At 46.9% G+C, this 19,187-nt stretch overlaps 1 protein-coding gene across 1 annotated transcript in view; it reads right to left on the bottom strand.

The window, feature by feature from the left end:
- ARHGAP20 (Rho GTPase activating protein 20) overlaps positions 1–19,187 on the bottom strand; it is a 182,627-nt gene that overhangs the window by 62,540 nt on the left and 100,900 nt on the right. The window lies entirely within an intron of this gene.

Here is a 19,187-nt window from a genome sequence, read left to right as displayed (position 1 = left end):
ACAAAGTTATTACAATGTAACAACTTTGTTACTTTGTAACACCACCGCACCCGACGTCACTCGCCGCCACCGCCGCGTCTGCGCTGACCCGACAGAGCTCTGAGCTATATGGCTCAGAGCTCCCTAAGCATCTTTGTATTTGGGCTCCAAGGAGCCCCATTGGTCCTTAGCAGACCAATGGGGTTCCTTTAAATCAGAAGGAACCCCATTGGTCTGCTAAGGACCAATGGGGCTCCTTGGAGCCCAAATACAAAGATGCTAAGAGAGCTCTGAGCTATATAGCTCAGAGCTCTGTCGGGTCAGTGCGGGACGCTAAGTCCCCGCCGCCTCCCGCTGTCAGCCCCGCCCACATCTGTCACCCACATGTCACCCACATGTGAGTGACATGTGGGTGACATGTGGAAGAGGCGGGGAGGACAGCGGGAGGCGGCGGGGACTTAGCGTCCCGCACGGACCCGACAGAGCTCTGAGCTATATAGCTCAGAGCTCTCTTAGCATCTTTGTATTTGGGCTCCAAGGAGCCCCATTGGTCCTTAGCAGACCAATGGGGTTCCTTCTGATTTAAAGGAACCCCATTGGTCTGCTAAGGACCAATGGGGCTCCTTGGAGCCCAAATACAAAGATGCTTAGGGAGCTCTGAGCTATATAGCTCAGAGCTCTGTCGGGTCAGCGCAGACGCGGCGGTGGCGGCGAGTGACGTCGGGTGCGGTGGTGTTACAAAGTAACAAAGTTGTTACATTGTAATAGCTTTGTTACATTGTAACTGATTAGTATATTTCCGAGGATATTGCGTGGGAACTGGCTTTTAAAGGGACAGGTAAGTATTAATGGTTAATTAAGAATATTAAAGGACTTTTTTCGTGGTTATGTTTTTTGTTCAATTAAAATACTTTTTCAAAGTGTCTGTGTGTTTATTTACTTTTAACTCTTAAAGGAAATGGGTAAGGGGTACAAGTACCTCTATACTCATTTCTCCTGGGAGGGGGGGTGGGCATCTGGGGGACCCCTTTTTAAAGGGGACTCCCAGATGCCACCATGAACCTCCCCCCCAGGAAATCGCGGCCTCCACCGCCCATCGGAGGTGGAGAAGAGCCCCTTGTCCTTGGATTGGACAAGGGCTCGGAGGGGGAGGGGAAAGCTTGGCTGCCCCTCCCCTTCCGAGACCCCCCAATCCATGGACCATGCGGGCTGGTATAGTCAGGGTGCGGAGCCCCACGCGGCCGGTGCTCCGCATTCTGGCTATCCCAGTCTGCATGGGGGACAAGGGGTTAAAGAGGTCTGGGAGGGGGGACCCCACGTCGTTTTTTTTTTAATATTTCCCACACTCAGAACGAAGTAAGTAAAACTCTTCCCACTTGGGGGAATCTATGAAAATAAAACACTATTGTTACCTGTGCAAAAAAACCTGACATTTTCCGCATTTAAAAGACATTTTTGCCCTTGAAACTTAAAAATCGATTTTCTCAAAAACTATAAGGTCTTTTTGAAAAAAATTTTTTTCCTCTTATTCCCACTGATCCCCTTAATATACCCTGTAAATTGGTGTTTCTAAATTTTAAGCAGGCTTTGATATTAACCGTTAAAGTCGGCGGGTTTTTAAATGTATCTATTTTTCCTTTGAAACTTTAACATCGATTTTCTCAAAAACTATAAGGTCTTTTTGAAAAATGTTTTTTCCCTCTTATTCCTTTTGATCTCCTTAATATATTCTCCAAATTTGAGGCTCTTAGCACTTAAGGGGGCTTTGCTATTAACCCTTAAAGTTGGCGGCTACCTAACATTGATCCATGCGTCAACTTTTCCGCTTGGCAGCATGACCTTACGCATTAATTGCTAGTAGGAATTTACGCGTAAGCCTATAACGTAACAACTTGAATTACGGTATTCTTACGCGTAATTGCGTAAGGGCAATGCGTAATTACAGACATGTACCGAAATTGAATGTCTATGCCGTAAGCGTAATTTCGTAATGCGTAATAGCGTAAAATTACGCGTAATGATCCGTAAGCGTAGCTTTTTCCATTACGATCAGCACTGGGGCACGTTCAACCCACCTCCCCCCTGTTCTTGCCCCTGGGTGCAAAGTACCTGGGTGTGGGCAGAGAGTCCGTCTCTGTCCTGGCATTCCACAGGGCTTGGTGCAGGTTCATAGTACGACACCAGCGTGCCCAAGTCGGTCCCCAGCAAAACAGGGACCGGCAGTTGGTCCAGGATCCCAACGACCTTCTCGTGGACCCCCACCCCCCAGTCGATGGACACCCGAGCTTGGGGAATGTGATAAAGAGTGCCCCCCACTCCAGTGAGGGTGAGGTACTGGTCAGGAATGATGGCCTCTGCGGGGACAAGGTGTGCACGCACCAGAGTGACATCTGCTCCGGTGTCACGGAAACCCGTGACAAGCTGGTCATTCAGTAACCAGCTGGTGATTGCTTGTGATGGCGGAGTTCCCTGCCCCCTTGGCAAACATCATGTTGGATGCGGCTCCTGGTTGGGGTACACTGGCGGGTGGCATCTGCCGCGGGTGAGGTGCGGGTGGTCCAGGTGCTGGGGTGGTCTGCCTCCGCTCCGGACAGGTGAACTTCATGTGTCCCGTCTTGTGGCAGTAGTGACAGGTGACCTCTCCAGAGGCTGCAGCCCTGGGTGCAGAAGCTGTGCTGGGTGGCCTCTGTGGCTGACGGCTCACAGGGGCAGGAGAGTCTGCCGAGGTATTGGGCTGACCTCCTCTCCAGCTGGATGGGACAGTTCTGCGTGTATCAGACACCCGGGTAGTTGCAAAGGTCTCAGCGAGGTCTGCAGCAACAGTTGCTGACGCAGGCTTGCGCTCTAACACAAATTGTCGTACATCAGCAGGGCAAATGTTCAGAAATTGTTCGAGGACTATCAAGTCCTCCAGGACGCCATAAGACCCTTTGGTGAGGCCTAGAGTCCACTGGTGGAGTGTGGTGAGCAAGCTGCTGACCACATCTCGGTACGAATCAGAAGACTTTTTCTGCCAGGCCCTGAACTTTTTCCGATAGGCTTCTGGCGTCAGCTGGTACTTAGTAATGATAGCGTCTTTTATAGCAGCATAATCATTATCCTTCTCCGCAGGCAATTCTGCGAAGGCATCAAGCGCTTTGTAGCGCACAAAGGTGTCAGATGTCTGGCCCACTGGTCTTGGGACAGACGATACTGACGGCATGCTTTTTCAAAAGACCGCAAAAACAAGTCAATGTCTGTGTCTTTTTCAATATTAGCAAATTTAAATTTTGCACTTACGGGTGGTGCAGCTCCCTCAGCAGGGAGGCTGGGCGGTGAACTCCGGCTGGCCTGTTGCACTTTTGCCATGTTTAGCTCATGCTGTCGTTGGCGCTCCCGTTCTCGCTCAGCGGCATCCCTCTCTGCGTGGCGTTCTGCAGCAGCAGCCTTGCGTTCTGCGGATTGGCGCTCCCGTTCCTCTCGTGCTTCCATGTACTGCATGTACTTTTCCAGGTCAGTCTCCATCAGCTTTTGTAATGCCTGCTGCATTACCGGGTCAGCACCCATGGACAGTCCAGTACTGGCCAGTTCCGGGCGAGTACTGTCAGAAACTCTGGGATTGGGGTCCATACTGACATTCTCCTGCGTAACTGTTGATGCAGGGCCCTCAGGATGCACAACCTCTGTACGGTCAGGAGTCTCAGTCTCTGGTTCCCCTCGATCGTCAGATGGGCTGGTATCCACTTCAGCGGACACTCCCGGCTCCCGCAGTTGCTGGGTATCCCATTGAAACAATTCCTTTACCAGGTCCCCTTGTTTCTTGCGGCCGACATCAATGCCTCTCTCTTGGCAAAGATTTTGCAGGTCCGCCAGGCACATTTTCTTGTAGTTCCCGGACATTTGCACGCCAAATAAAATAAAACTTTTGGGGAGGGGTACTGGCTACACAGTCTCTCTGTATATATAAAAAATATATTGCCTTCCAGCTACACCAACGAATTAGTTTGTTTCTTGATAGCGCTAGCGCTATCTTAGATACTTTCAGCACAACACAGGTCCCAACCGCTGCCTACCACTGTCACAGGAGCCCTCAGGATCTGACCGCACTTAGCCTTCTAAACGGTGCCAGCGCACAGATCGTGCGAACTCTGGTCGCAGTCAATGCGCAGGAACCGTTAAGAATTAGCCGCAGACAACCCAGAAGGGAGCCTGTGAGACACGGGTAATTACAACGTACACACGATTCCACGGTATCTGCCACCACCACTGGTATGGGCCAGTGGACCCGATTTACTGACTGACTAGTCCTGCGAATAAAACGGTTAAACACACGGTATTCTGTCTAGCCAACAACAAACAAACAGTAGCGTATCTTCAGAGACCCGGGATCAGTTCTGTGTGTGCTGATAAGCAGGGTAGCGGACAGTGAATAACTTGGAGAAAGTCGTTTATTCACGCAATATAAATAATTAATATATACAATTATTAAAATCAACAATTATTAAAACAGTAATAGCCAGTATAAAAAATAAAAGAAGGGAGAAAAATACTTAGTTCCTGGAAAGATGTCCTTTTTGTGGGAAAAATCAGAGTTCTGGGTTTCAATCAAAGTTCAGAGTTCAGACCAGGTGGATGCCAGCATATCCTCAAGCTGGCACCGATGAGTTCAAGATGTTTTCAGGGTGGAGGACACTGAGTTTGGCTCCTCTGCCATTCTTATGCCCCTGATTCAGTAGGAGGGAGTGAGGGCGGGCCCACACACCCCCTTAGAACATGAGATGAGTCCTCCCCTTGTCCTGGGGGACCAGAAATCATGCCTTAACCATATATGGGCTCTATCTCACAGAACCGTACAGGTCAGGGCAGATTTACTAATATTTTTAGGTCTGCCTCGATGTACCCAGCAGCCTGATACCAAACATGAGGGGTGGGACCCCTGTGGTATCATTAGGGCACTGTTGAACTGCCTAACGGGCAGTCTTTATCTCAGAAGGTTCTGAAATGTTCTCAGAACCAACGCCAGACCGGGCCCTACATGCTCTGTTAGTTTGGAGGGTCTGCCAGCCTGGCAACACAGAAAATATGATACATATAGCCGTTTATGGAATATGATCTACATTTGGGATTGATAGCAGGTCATTCCCAGGCAAAGGCTCTTTGAAGTTTGGGGCAGCTAGCTAGGTGTCAGCTCCCCTGCTGGGAGGGAGCCGGAGGGTCTGGCTTTTCTCCCAACTAGATTGCTTCTGTCATGGTCTATACCTGATGGATGGGCCATCAGCACAGCTTGAAGCCAGGGACTCTCTGGGCCCAGGCTCATTAGCATATCAAAAGAGCCATCCAGCAGTTGGGCTGGTGCTATCTCTCTGCTGAGAAAAAGACTTCAGCTGCCCCTACACACTCAACCCAGATTGTATCGATTTGAAGCGCAATCGATGCAGAGAATCGAGTGCGATCGCTTTTCTTCACGGGCGGTTACAGGACGCGCCTGCGGCCCCGCAACCGTCCGTGACAATTTCTTTTTAAACAACACCAGTTGCCTGGCAGCCCTGCTGATCTATTTGACTGCAGTAGTTTCTGAATCACACCAGAAACAAGCATGCAGCTAATCTTGTCAGATCTGACAATATTGTCAGGAACACCTGATCTGCTGCATGCTTGTTCGGGGGCTATGGCTAAAAGTGTTAGAGGCAGAGGATCAGCAGGACTGGTATTGCTTAAGGCTGGTTTCACACCAGGACGTTGTGTTTTAGGGGACGTTATGGTCGCATAACGTGCCCCTAACGCAACGCATGGTGATGCGGGAGAGGACGGTAGAGTGAGCCGCGTTAGGCAGCTCTATCCGCATAAGGTCTACCAGAGTGGCGCTGATTGGCCGGCGGGACCTCGTGATCACGTGGTCCCGCCGGCCAATCAGCAGCCGCCAGTGCAGTGCATATTAAGTAGCCATGTGCGCGGCTACTGTAGCGGCATCTCCCTGCCTCCTCTCGCCCCCCACTGAGCATGTGCAAACAGTCTAACGCGGCTTAGCCATGTGTAAAGTACTGCATGCAGTACGTTATATAGACGTACTGCGTTACAATGTAACGCAACGTGGGCACTGTGAACAGCCCATTGATTTTTCATTGCTGTGTGTTGGGGTGCGTTACAGGCTGCTCTAACGTGCGCCTGTAACGTCCCACTGAGAAACCAGCCTAATAGGAAATAAATATAGATGCCTCCAAATTCTTTTCACTTCAGTTGTCCTTTCCGGCTACATTCACATTGACACATTGCGGTGTGCAGCCTGTAAAAACAGGTTTGCAATGCATCACTGTGAATGTAGCCTGAGATTTTGGCATCTCATCCCGCTAATGCTGGGAATACACGGCTCGTTTCTGCCGGGCGTTTTTGCTTTCGATCGTTTTTGCCGCTCGATTTCAGCTCTCGATTTTTATCTTCCTCTCGTTTTTCTTATCTTTTTCCATTCATTTCTATCAGAAATCAAGCGGCAAAACAATCGAAAGGGAGATCGGACATGTCGGAAATTATCTATCGAACCATCTAGTCAGCTACAAAACAAACCGTGTATTCCCAGCCAGGGCCGGGCCGGGCCGAGGCGAGAGAGGCTCCAGCCTCAGGGCGCAGTGTAGGAAGGGGCGCACAGTTTGCTCAGCTATCATTCTCCTATTATGTTTGAAGCAGAGAGAAATAAGAAAATGGGATACATGGCAGTGACTGCAAGCAAGATAACTACAGAATCAGGTGTTTCGGGCCCTGGGGCGCCTCTTAAGCTACGTACACACATGCGACAACGATCGTTCGTTGTCAACGACGAACGAACCTTTAATTGATGAAAGAACGACTTAAGTAAAGTTAGTTTTAAAAGGTGTGTAACGATCCGATCGTTAGAATGAAAAAAGCAACTATTGCGCTTGCGCATAAAAATGAGAAGTTCCATGGCGAAATAGTGAAATGCGCATGTCAAGCCTAGTACGAACGATCGTTTCCAACGATGTACTACTTTTGCAAACGATCGTCGTAGGGAAAAATCCGCCAAGCTAGATCATTAGTTTTGAACAATCTAGCTCGTCCGTCGTTAGACTTCATGGTCGTTGGCTGATTTTTTTCAAACGATCGTCGTTTGAAATAATCGGGGAACGATCGTTTCAAACGACTATAGTCGCATGTGTGTACGCACCTTTAGTCTAATAGCAATCAGTGTGTGACGGCTGGGGAGGGAGGGATGGAGGGGCGCAGTTTGATGTCTCAGCCTTGGGCGCTGGAGGACCTTGTCCCGGCTCTGTTCCCAGCATTACTATCACCTCTCTAGAACGAGGGTTGCAAACTTTTGTCACAGATTCATTTTATTGTGTTGTGAGGTGTGAGCTGTGGCCAGTAGGGATGATCAAAGAGATGCAAATATTTCCAAATTCATGCAGGATTATGCATTATTATTTGTGTGCAAATGTAGGCAGCTTGAAAATGCACAAATCAGTTTAAAGGACAACAGAAGTGAGAAGGATTTGGAGGCTGCCATATTTATTTCCTTTTAAACAATACCAGTTGCCTGGTCGCCCTGCTATCTCTTAAGCTGCAGTAGTGTCTAAATAACACCAGAAACAAGCATGCAGCTAATCTTGTCAGTTCTGACAATAATGTCAGAAACGCCTTATCTGCTGCATGCTTGTTCAGGGGCTACAAGTATTAGAGACACAGGATAAGGAGGACTGCCAGGCAACTGGTATTGTTTAAAATGAGATAAATATGGCAGCTTCCATATCTCTTTCATAACAGTTGTCCTTTAAACATTGGTGGGACTCGGTTGCTCCATTTTCAAGCTGCCTACACTTGCATCTGCATTAAACAGTATAATGAGGGGGAGGGACAGCAGTGGTGGGGGACGGCCATACAGCATTCTCAAAAAATTAGCATATTGTGATAAAGTTCATTATTTTCTGTAATGTACTTATAAACATTAGACTTTCATATATTTTAGATTCATTACACACAACTGAAGTAGTTCAAGCCTTTTATTGTTTTAATGTTAATGATTTTGGCATACAGCTCATGAAAACCCAAAATTCCCATCTCAAAAAATTAGCATATCATGAAAAGGTTCTTTAAACGAGCTATTAACCTAATCAACTGAATCAACTAATTAACTCTAAACACCTGCAAAAGATTCCTGAGGCTTTTAAAAACTCCCAGCCTGGTTCATTACTCAAAACTGCAATCATGGGTAAGACTGCCGACCTGAAGGCCATCATTGACACCCTCAAGCAAGAGGGTAAGACACAGAAATTTCTGAACGAATAGGCTGTTCCCAGAGTGCTGTATCAAGGCACCTTAGTGGGAAGTCTGTGGGAAGGAAAAAGTGTGGCAGAAAACGCTGCACAACGAGAAGAGGTGACCGGACCCTGAGGAAGATTGGGGAGAAGGACCGAGTCCAGACCTTGGGGGACCTGCGGAAGCAGTGGACTGAGTCTGGAGTAGAAACATCCAGAGCCACCGTGTACAGGCGAGTGCAGGAAATGGGTTACAGGTGCCGCATTCCCCAGGTCAAGCCACTTTTGAACCAGAAACAGCAGCAGAAGCGCCTGACCTGGGCTACAGAGAAGCAGCACTGGACTGTTGCTCAGTGGTCCAAAGTACTTTTATCGGATGAAAGCAACTTTTGCATGTCATTCGGAAATCAAGGTGTCAGAGTCTGGAGGAAGACTGGGGAGAGGGAAATGCCAAAATGCCTGAAGTCCAGTGTCAAGTACTCACAATCAGTGATGGTCTGCTGTGCCATGTCAGCTGCTGGTGTTGGTCCACTGTGTTTTATCAAGGGCAGGGTCAATGCAGCTAGCTATCAGGAGATTTTGGAGCACTTCATGCTTCCATCTGCTGAAAAGCTTTATGGAGCACGACCTGGCACCTGCTCACAGTGCCAAAACCACTGGTAAATGGTTTACTGACCATGGTATTACTGTGCTCAATTGGCCTGCCAACTCTCCTGACCTGAACCCCATAGAGAATCTGTGGGATATTGTGAAGAGAAAGTTGAGAGACGCAAGACCCAACACGCCGCTATCGAAGCATCCTGGGCCTCCACAACACCTGAGCAGTGCCACAGGCTGATTGCCTCCATGCCACGCCGCATTGAAGCAGTCATTTCTGCAAAAGGATTCCCGACCAAGTATTGAGTGCATAACTGAACATAATTATGTGAAGGTTGACTTTTTTTGTTTTAAAAACACTTTTCTTTTATTGGTCGGATGAAATATGCTAATTTTTTGAGATAGGAATTTTGGGTTTTCATAAGCTGTATGCCAAAATCATCAATATTAAAACAATAAAAGGCTTGAACTACTTCAGTTGTGTGTAATGAATCTAAACTATATGAAAGTCTAATGTTTATCAGTACATTACAGAAAATAATGAACTTTATCACAATATGCTAATTTTTTTTTTAAAACCTGTATAGTAATAGGGTGAGGTAAGAGTGGAGGCCACATAGCACTGCACTGCATAGAGTGGCATAATGCTTGTGGTTTGATCAATGTGCGATAGGTGCAAGCATTAAACGACAATCGCTACGTTTTTCGGTAAAGGGCTGCCCATTCAAATTAAGGCACATTGCTTTTAAGGCATCGCTACAGTCATTTTCTGTCCAAGCAAACGCTGCGCTTGAACCCGTCTGGTTTCGTCCTGGGCACTACAGGTAGCGTCCAGGATCAGTGACGCTCAGCGCTTCCGTGTCCACTTGCGGCCGTCAAAATGTGGCACAATGACTGAATGATGGGAATTGCTACCGAAATACATTTGACAGCATCTGACACCAGACGCCCGTCTGAACCAGCCCTAAAGGCGGGTTCATGCTAAGGGCGCTTTTGGCTTTTTTAAGTGGCGGCAATTTTCAAAATCGCCCTAAAAGCGCCTGTGCAATGATTCCCTATGAGAGTGTTCACTTATGAGCGGTTCGATTCTAATCTGCTCGCCAAAGCGCTGCCTGTACCATTTTTGGGGCAATTTGCCTCAATGGAAGGTATAAGGAAATCGCAAAACGCTTGAAAAAGCGCTTTGTATAGCAATTTCCCCAGGCTCTTAAGAATAAATACATTGTATTTATTCTTTTCCGGGTCGAAGAGTTCACTTCCTTGCGTCAGGAAGTGAAAAAAAATCGCTCTGCAAAAAGCACTTAGTAAAGAGCTTTACAAAAAATTGCAATGCGCAGGTAAGCGCTAAAAATAATCGTGCACAAAATCGCAAACCACTGGCGCCAGCGATTGCGATTTTAGATGTGAACAAGGCCTAAGTCAGTGCCTGTTGCACAACACCTCCCAGCATTTCAGAGATAAGGGCAGCTTTATGTAACTGCAGCCAGAGAGCTCTGACGTTATTTATATGTGACTTTTAAAGAAGCGGCTGCCTCTAAAGTAAAGAAGATTAACTGTAACGTAAACTGTCTGTGAACTGTCAAGTAATGTGAGATAATTATCAGCAAAGATCCAAACCCCTCGGCTAAATATAGATAAGTATCTGCGAGGGACACACTCAAGATGCTGGAGCCATTTCAGGATGAAGGAAAAGTAAATCACGCCGACGCACGCCAAAAAGAGGTAATCCCGTGTGTTTCAAGAATCTACTACCAGACGTGTAAACATGCTTCTACTTAAAGAGAGTCTGAAGCCTAAAAAAATACCTCTTTTTACTGGGCAGTCCTCTTCAGCAATAAGACCTTACCTGATTCGCCGCATTCACGCAGCAGAACGATGTCTTTATACTCCTAAATTCCCGGGGCAAAATTCCATGACTTTCCAGGTCGTGGATTTTGCTGCCCGGGGGAGGCAGAGCTTTGCGCTATAGCTCTGCCTCTGCTTGCGTCAATCTCTGCCTCCTCCCGCCCCTCAGTGAAAGAAGACTGAGAGGGGCGGGAGGAGGCGGAGATCGGGGGAGAGTGACGCGAGCAGAGGCAGAGCTACTGCACAAAGATCTGCCTCTACCCGGAAGGAGCCCCGAATTTTGCCTCAGGGATTTCGGTGGTATTAATTGATCGACCTGCTGTGGGAATGTTGCGTTTCAGCTATGGCCTTATTGCTGAAGAGGACTTCCCAGTAAAAAAAGGTATTTTTTTAGGCTTTAGACTCTCTTTAAAGTGAACCTAAAGCCGGTAAAAAAAAATGAGATTAACTCACCTGGGGCCTCCCTCAGCCCCCTGCAGCCGATCGGTGCCCTCGCAGCTCCGCTCCGATGTCCCAGGACCCGCCGGCGAGCACTTCCGGTTTCGCCGTCACCGGCCGACAGGCATGGGAACGCGAGTGATTGTTCGCGTGCCCAGCCTGTATATCGCCCCCTATGTTGCTATTGCGGCCTCCTGGGCACTGATCGGCTGCAGAGGGCTGAGGCAGGCCCCAGGTGAGTTAATCTCATTTTTTTTTTACCGGCTTTAGGTTCACTTTAAAGGGTACCTGAATTGAGAGGTACACGGAGGCTGCCATCTTCATTATCTTATAAACAATGCCAGTTACCTGACGTTGCAATTTCCCATTAGATCGGCAGTTTGAATGATAATTTTCGCATGTCTGATCTGCATTTTTTGTGGTAGAGTACTGCAAGCAGTTTGTTACCATGGCGCACTCTGTTGTACCACACCAGCCATTATGCCGCACAGCAATGCACCACTGTAAACGCGGCCCAAGACCTATTGCGCACAAACGTGAGGGACAGTGTGATGTCCAATGAGTGCCTTGAATCTGCAATTTAATGCAACCAAATGGTAATGTTTGTAAGTGAATGACTAGGACATATACCCTGCGACTTCCCATGCCAAGCTTTTGCTAGTGCCAGCCAATGGCCATCCATGTGAAGGAGACCTTAATGATGAAGATGATTTTATAGCTGCTAATGTGTTAAAGGGAATTGTTACATCCAAAAATAAAAAATTGCCAAAAAATAGCTAGTGCCCCAATAATATACTGTATGTTAACCACCTTTTGTTCTAAAATAGTTCCCTATGTCTCCTAATTTATTTTTTGCTTTTTACCTGGTCTGGGTACCTTGGTCTAACTGCAAGAACTGTGCAGTGCCAGCGGGATTGTTGGAAGTTTTTTTTTTTTGAAAGCCCCAGTAACAAGCTTGTCTCAGCATGCCAATAATAGAAAACTTCCTATTTCAGATAAGATAAAGACACTATGACCGGAAGGAAATTGAATCGCAGCTCCCTTTGAGGCTAGGAACAAACTCAGCAGAAACGCTAGCGTTCCAGAAAACACAGCGTTTGCGCCACTAGTGATAGTCAATGGGCCGCATCAAAAAACGCATATAAAAATGCATATGCATTTTGTATGCGTTTTCAAACATGCGTTTTTAAAAATGCTGGCATTTTGCATTGAAAGGTGAACTTTGCAAGTTTATAGGCATAGAACATTGCAGTCCATAAAGAGGTGTATCCAGTACACGAGTGCAATAGTATAGGCAGCCTTGTGACAAGTGTCCTGTTAATATGGGTTGTGCAAATTTAAAGATCATTTGTTTGTAATGGGAAGTATTTTATACACATTTACTGGCATGAAAAACGTGTTCCTATTTATTTAGTTCCCTATGTCTCCCAATTTATTTTTGCTTTTTGGTCTGGGTGCCTTTGTCTAACTGCAGGAACTGTGCAGTGCCAGTGGGATTGTTGGAAGTTTTTTTTCTTTAAAATCCAGTAACAAGCTTGTCTCAGCATGCCAATAACAGAAAGATTCATATTTCAGATAAGATAAAGACACTATGACTGAAGGGAAATTGAATCGCCCCTCCCTTTGAATCTAGGAACACACTTAGCAGAAACGCTAGCGTTCCGGAAAATGCAGCGTTTTTGCCGCTAATGATAGTCAATGGGCCGCATCAAAAAATGCATATAAAAACGCATATGCATTTTGTATGCGTTTTCAAACATGCATTTTTAAAAATGCTCGTTTTGTTGCATGATTTTCAAAAATGCATCAAAAACGCACATAATGAAAGTCAATGGTAACGCAATGTAATGCGTTTTGTATGTGTTCATGCGTTTTTTCTTTTTAAACATTTTTTTCTGATGTATCTCCTCGCTTTCTATTGTCTTCCCAGTGATTTGCATAAAACGCAATTGAAATATGCATCGAAAACGCATACAAAATGCATATGAGTTTTGTATGTGCAAACTGCAAACGCGTAAAAATGCGCAAAACAACGCACATGACAGAAAACTCGGCCTTTCATGCGCACCCAGCCTGAAGAGTTTACATTGTGTTGTAACCCTATTGTCTAGGTGATGTTTTCTGTTGGAGGGACAGTAAGCTGTGGCAATAGAGAGGGAACATTTACACTGAGCTGTGATTAAAGAAAATGGCCGAAATGATGGCACTTTTGGCATAACATAGAAACAGTAGGGATGGAAACCAGCAGCAATTTCATTTTCTTTTTTTTCCCACCACATTTCTCCTGACCGTGAACACTAAAAACAACAGGATAGGTACGCTAAAATGTACTTTCTTTATAGGAAAACGCAGGGGGGGGGGGGGGGGGATTACAGCTGCCCAGAATCCCCCCTTAGACCAGGGTTGGTGCAGTGTCTGGGGACAGGTACAAGTTGAGACACCAGAATATCTGCAGGTATCCAGCAGCCCACAGCACTGCCCCCTTTCTTTCCCTGCTACAGCTGACTTTGGATGGAGCAGAAGCATGTATACAGAGCCTGGAGCAGCAGCGTGTGTACAGAGCATGGAGCAGCTCTGGGGAACTTAAAGGGAAGTTCCAAGCAAAATAAAAAAATGAGTTTCACTTACCTGGGGCTTCTACCAGCCCCATGCAGCCATCCTGTGCCCTCGTAGTCACTCACTGCTGCTCCAGTCCCCCGCTGGCAGCTTGCCGACCTCGGAGGTCGGCGGGCCGCATTGCGTACATTTTTACGCATTCCCACTATTGCAGTAACATTAACACATACATTTTTACGCATTACTGGTTCAATGCGTAAAAATGTACGCATTGAACCAGTAATGCGTAAAAATGTATGTGTTAATGTTACTGCACTAGCGGGAATGCGTAAAAATTTACGCAATGCGTCCCGCCGACCTCCGAGGTCGGCAAGCTGCCGGCGGGGGACTGGAGCAGCAGTGAGTGACTACGAGGGCACAGGATGGCTGCATGGGGCTGGTAGAAGCCCCAGGTAAGTGAAACTCATTTTTTTTATTTTGCTTGGACCTTCCCTTTAAGAGTCAGGTATGAGCACAGCCCTATGCTCCTGCAGGGTTAATGCTTTACTTTACCCTTCATTACCAATGTCAGCTGTCCTCACTATTATCTGTATCCAAACTGCTCCTGATCGATCCTGTTGTTGATAGGAAGCAGATCGGACATTTAGGAAATAATTGTCAGATCCTGCCAGTCAGATGGGAAATTGCATTATGTGCACCCAGCATGATGTCATACCATATTATACTGTATTGTGCGTGGCTGAGGGAGAACTTTCAGGAACACCCCCCCCCCCCCCCTTTGAAAATCCTGGGTTTGCCCCTGTTCTTATTGGATGAATTTTGGAGTGGTTAAACAAGCTACCGGTATTTGTTTTAGTACTTATCTGACTTATTAGCCAAAAAATGCATGCATGTTTACGCTGCTGGTATGTCATTCCCCCAGAGAATCTTCCGCCCCTAGATTACATCTTCATCACATCACAGCCGGACTACTGCAATACCCTCTATGCAGGCCTTCCAAAAACCTGCACCGCCTGCAATTAGTACAGAATGCTGCTGCCAGCTTGCTAACACAGCAGCCTTGCCACTGTCACATTACACTGATTCTTCTCTCACTGCACTGGCTACCTGTAAAATGGAGAATACTCCTCAAGATTGGACTGTTGACATCCAAATCCCTACACAATCTGGGCCCTGGATACATGAAGGACTTGCTGAAACTGCACCACGCCTCTCACAACCTCAGATCAGCAGGCTCCATAAACTTGGTCACTTCCAGAGTGCACCTCAACACCTTTGGAGCCAGAGCTTTCTGTCATGCTGCCCCTACCCTTTGGAACTCCCTGCCACACCCAGTAAAGACATCTGTATCCCTGGAGTTATTCAAAGCCAGACTGAAAAGCCACCTGTTTAGCCTGGCATTTTTGCGAACTTGTAGAATTCTTCCTCTGTAACACTATTTACCAATCAACCAAATACTGGTCTGAGCCCTGCTTTCGCGCTTTGAGTCCTATGGGAGAAAAGCGCTTGACAAACGTTGCTTGTTGGTGGTATCTGTGGACTGTACAAGTGTCCAGAAAGGGTGCTTACATCTTGCCGATGTGGTAGATGTAGTGGCTGGATAGTGCAGGGCTCTGCCTCTGACAGAGGAGAACAGGGTTTGAATCTTGGCTCTTCCTATTCAGCAAGCCTGCACCTATTCAGCAAGGAGTTCTTGGGCAAGACTCCCTTACACTGCTACCGCCTATAGAGATAGCAGCTCTGGTGATTTGAGTCTGCCAGGAGAAAAGTGCAATATAAACGTTGTGTGTCTTGACTGGGAGGTAAAGAATTGTAAACATGTTTGAAAAAACTCACTGAAATTAACATTTTATCTTTTTCAGAAAAGGGAAGATTTCAGGCCGCGTTTTGGTCCATGTTTACTCCCAAAATAGCCCAGATAGCAGCGTGCTCTGCAATTACACATAGTACATTACATGAGTCAGGCCAAAGATACACTACGCAGTACAGCCCTAATAACAGTCTAACGGAGGACCTTCATTAGATGAGATAGCCACATAAACATGAGTTATGCTAGCTAACCGTGGAATGTAGGAAATGTTGTGGCCTTGGGGTAGACTCCATATTGCACATCTTACTATTTACTGCATTACGAATCTATCGCAAATGAGCCCAAGGAAAATGTATTCGCCAAGCACAGAAGAGATGGAAAAACATCATTATGTTCTTAATGATGATCAAGAGGTTCTGTAAATAAGCGCAGTGCTTGTTTCGTACATCTTATTATTATAACCATTACAGGAAATAATATGCAGAATTCACCAGATTCAGTGAAAGGCTGCTACTAGCTACTAAGCAAAAAACTTCTTTAAAACCCCCCTGGCGGTATAATAAATTCCGCCAGGGGGCAGCGCAGCAGTTTTTTTTTGTGTTTTCTTTTTTTTATATCATGTAGTGAGCCCAGGGCATCCCCCGCCCGCTTCAATCGCCTTCGGCGATCTCCGATCAGGAAATCCCGTTCAAAGAACGGGATTTCCTGGATCGCTTTCCCCGTCTCCATGGAGACGGGGCGGGATGACGTCATTGGGAGTCCCGAACCACCCCTCAGCGCTGCCTGGCACTGATTGGCCAGGCAGCGCACGGGGTCTGGGGGGGGGTGTGCGGCGCGACGGATAGCGGCGATCCAGCGCGGGGCGGCGGCGATCGGTGTGCTGATGCAGCTAGCAAAGTGCTAGCTGCGTCCAGCAAAAAAAAAAATTAAACAAATCGGTCCAGCAGGGCCGGAGAAAACCTCCTGCGCGGCTTACCCGCTACGTCAAGGAGGTTAAAACCCTACTAAATCCAAATACAATAGCACAGTAGGACTAGTCAGAGGCGTAGGGTTTTCAGTGCACTGGGACAAAGACAATTTTTGCGCTGCCCCTCTAGACAAAATAGGCGTGGCCACGCATTAGATTGTGGTCCGGGTTGTGGGAGGAGTCAAATATACAAATGCTGTTTAAAAAGCCAGATGTGACCCCTTCCCTCACAGTGCTGCGCCCGGGGACATATGTCCCCTTTTGCCCTCCCATAGCTATGCCTCTGGGAGGGCTAGTGCCGACTACTTTATCACTAGCCTGCAATATTCACTTCCCACCAGGTGTACTTTAAATACAAAATAAGACTTTGGGACTATAGGAAAGTTCTGTTTAGGAGTAGGACTATGGATACAATTGGTTATCTCATCAGTTTATTATCACTTCAGTTTTGCTTTAAAGGACTACTGTAGTGAAAAGAATATGGAGGCTGCCATATTTATTTCCTTTTAAACAATACCAGTTACCTGGCAGCCCTGATGATGTATTTGGCTACAGTAGTGTCTGAATCAGACCAGGAACAAGCATGCGGCCAATCTTGTCAGATCTGACAATAATGTCAGAAACACCTGATCTGCTGCATGCTTGTTCAGGGTCTATGGCTAAAAGTGTTAGGCTCCGTTCACACATCCAATTTTAATCTGCAGATGACTGGCCAATTGTACCACTGGCATGTAGTATTAGGACCAACAGATATTGAATACTATGAACAGACTGTGTAGGTATGCTCTCATACTACATGGAAGTGGTGAAAGTGGCCATTCATCTGCAGATAGGCATTGGATGTATGTATGGACCTGTAGAGAGGAAGGATCAGCAGGATAGCCAGGCAACTAGTATTGCCTAAAAGGAAATAAGGAAATAGACATGGCAGCCTCCATATCACTCTTGCTTCAGTTGTCCTTTAAAGAGACTCTTGAGCCTTAAAAAATCTCTCTTTTTACTTACAAATCCTCTTGGGTATTATGCTACTAGCTGAAACGCCACACTCCTCTGAAATCTTCCTCTTTGCCCCCCAAATCCCTAGGGCCAAATCCGGGGATCGCTTCCTCCAGGCGCGTCAATCTCGCAGCCTCTCCCTGCCCCCCTCAGTTTTCCTGCACTGAGAGGAGGTAGAGATCCGCATGCAGATTGACGCATCTGGAGGCAGAGCTATAGCCAAAAGCTCTGCCTCTCCGGGCAGCAAAATCCACGACTTTGAAAGTCATGGGGCTTGATTCACAAAAGAGTGCTAACTGTTAGCACGGCCGTTTTCGCGCGAATTTTCGCATTGCGCGCGATCGCGAATTTTCGTGCTAAACGATAACGGTTTCGCGCGCGCGAAAACGATATCAATTTTGCGGTAAAACTCGCATTTTCACGCGAAAATTCGCGATCGCACGCAATGCGAAAATTCGCGCGAAAACTGCCGTGCTAACAGTTAGCACTCTTTTGTGAATCAAGCCTATGGATTTTTGCCCCGGGATTAGAGGGGTATAGAGGCATTGTTCAACCGGCGGGAATGTGATGTTTCAGCTAGTAGCGTAATACTGAAGAGTATTTGTGAGTAAACAGAGAGATTTTTTAAGGCTTCAGAGTCTCTTTAACCACTTGAGGACTACAGTGTTAAACCCAACCCCCCCCCCCCCCCCCCCCTAAAGACCAGGCCATTTTTTTCTAAATTGGCCACTGCAGCTTTAAAGCCTCGCTGCAGGGCCACACAGCACACAAGTGATTCCCCCCCTTTTTCTCTCCACCAACATAGCTTTCTGTTGGTGGGATCTTTTTGCCCCAAAAGGTTTGTTTATTTTTTATAAATATTTATGTTCTTTTTTTTTCTTATTAATTTCCCTCTTTATTTAGTTTTCCTAACTCAATCCCTCCCCCCAGCCAGCCAGCCAATGACGGTGATCAGCTGTCATAGGCTTTAGCCTATGACAGCCGATCGCTCTCCTAAGTCCCAGGGAACTGCCTTAGATCGCAACGCTGTACTATGTTAATAGACGGCGGTTTCGATCGCCGCTGGGAGACTGGAGTCCAAGCAGGGATGCGCAATCTCCTACAAAACAGGCCCGCAGGACATTATGCCAATCAGCGTTAGGTGGTCCCAGGTAGTGGCGTAGCTAAGGAGCTGTGGGCCCCGATGCAAGTTTTACAATGGGGCCCCCATGCACTCTATACATAACAATTGACACGGCGTACCAAAACCTGCCAATGGCAACTACAGTGTCAGAGGTGCAAGAAGGGGATGGGGAACAGTTTGTTAATGATTACCACAATTCAAAGTATCTATAGAAGTGATTATTACCAGCACAGGACCAATAGAGAGCTAATACTGTATTTGAGGGAGAGCCCTTTGGGGCCCCTCTGGCCCAAGGGCCCCGATGCGGTCGCTACCTCTGCACCCCCTATTGCTACGCCCCTGGTCCCAGGGCTGCGGCCACGCCCATCAGCGTGACACGATTGGCAAGTAGTTACACTTTATTTGCTCCTACAAACACACACAACTGAAAAACATTCCCTAAAAAAAAAAAAAACAGCCAGGGATAAATCAGTGTTCAGGTTTTTTTAATCCCAGTTTTCCATAAAGGCAATGGAAGTTATCGATGGTGGAATAGTCGCTATCTAAGCACACGCTGGCTTGAGAAAATAGCCTAGATGTGGCGTTATTAAGAGAAATATTTTCCTAACCTGGGTGAGAGAAGCCGGCGTACCT

This window comes from Hyperolius riggenbachi, chromosome 2 (assembly GCF_040937935.1).
Source record: "Hyperolius riggenbachi isolate aHypRig1 chromosome 2, aHypRig1.pri, whole genome shotgun sequence".
Taxonomy (NCBI): Eukaryota; Metazoa; Chordata; class Amphibia; order Anura; family Hyperoliidae; genus Hyperolius; species Hyperolius riggenbachi.
This window is presented reverse-complemented; position numbering and strand designations above follow the sequence as displayed.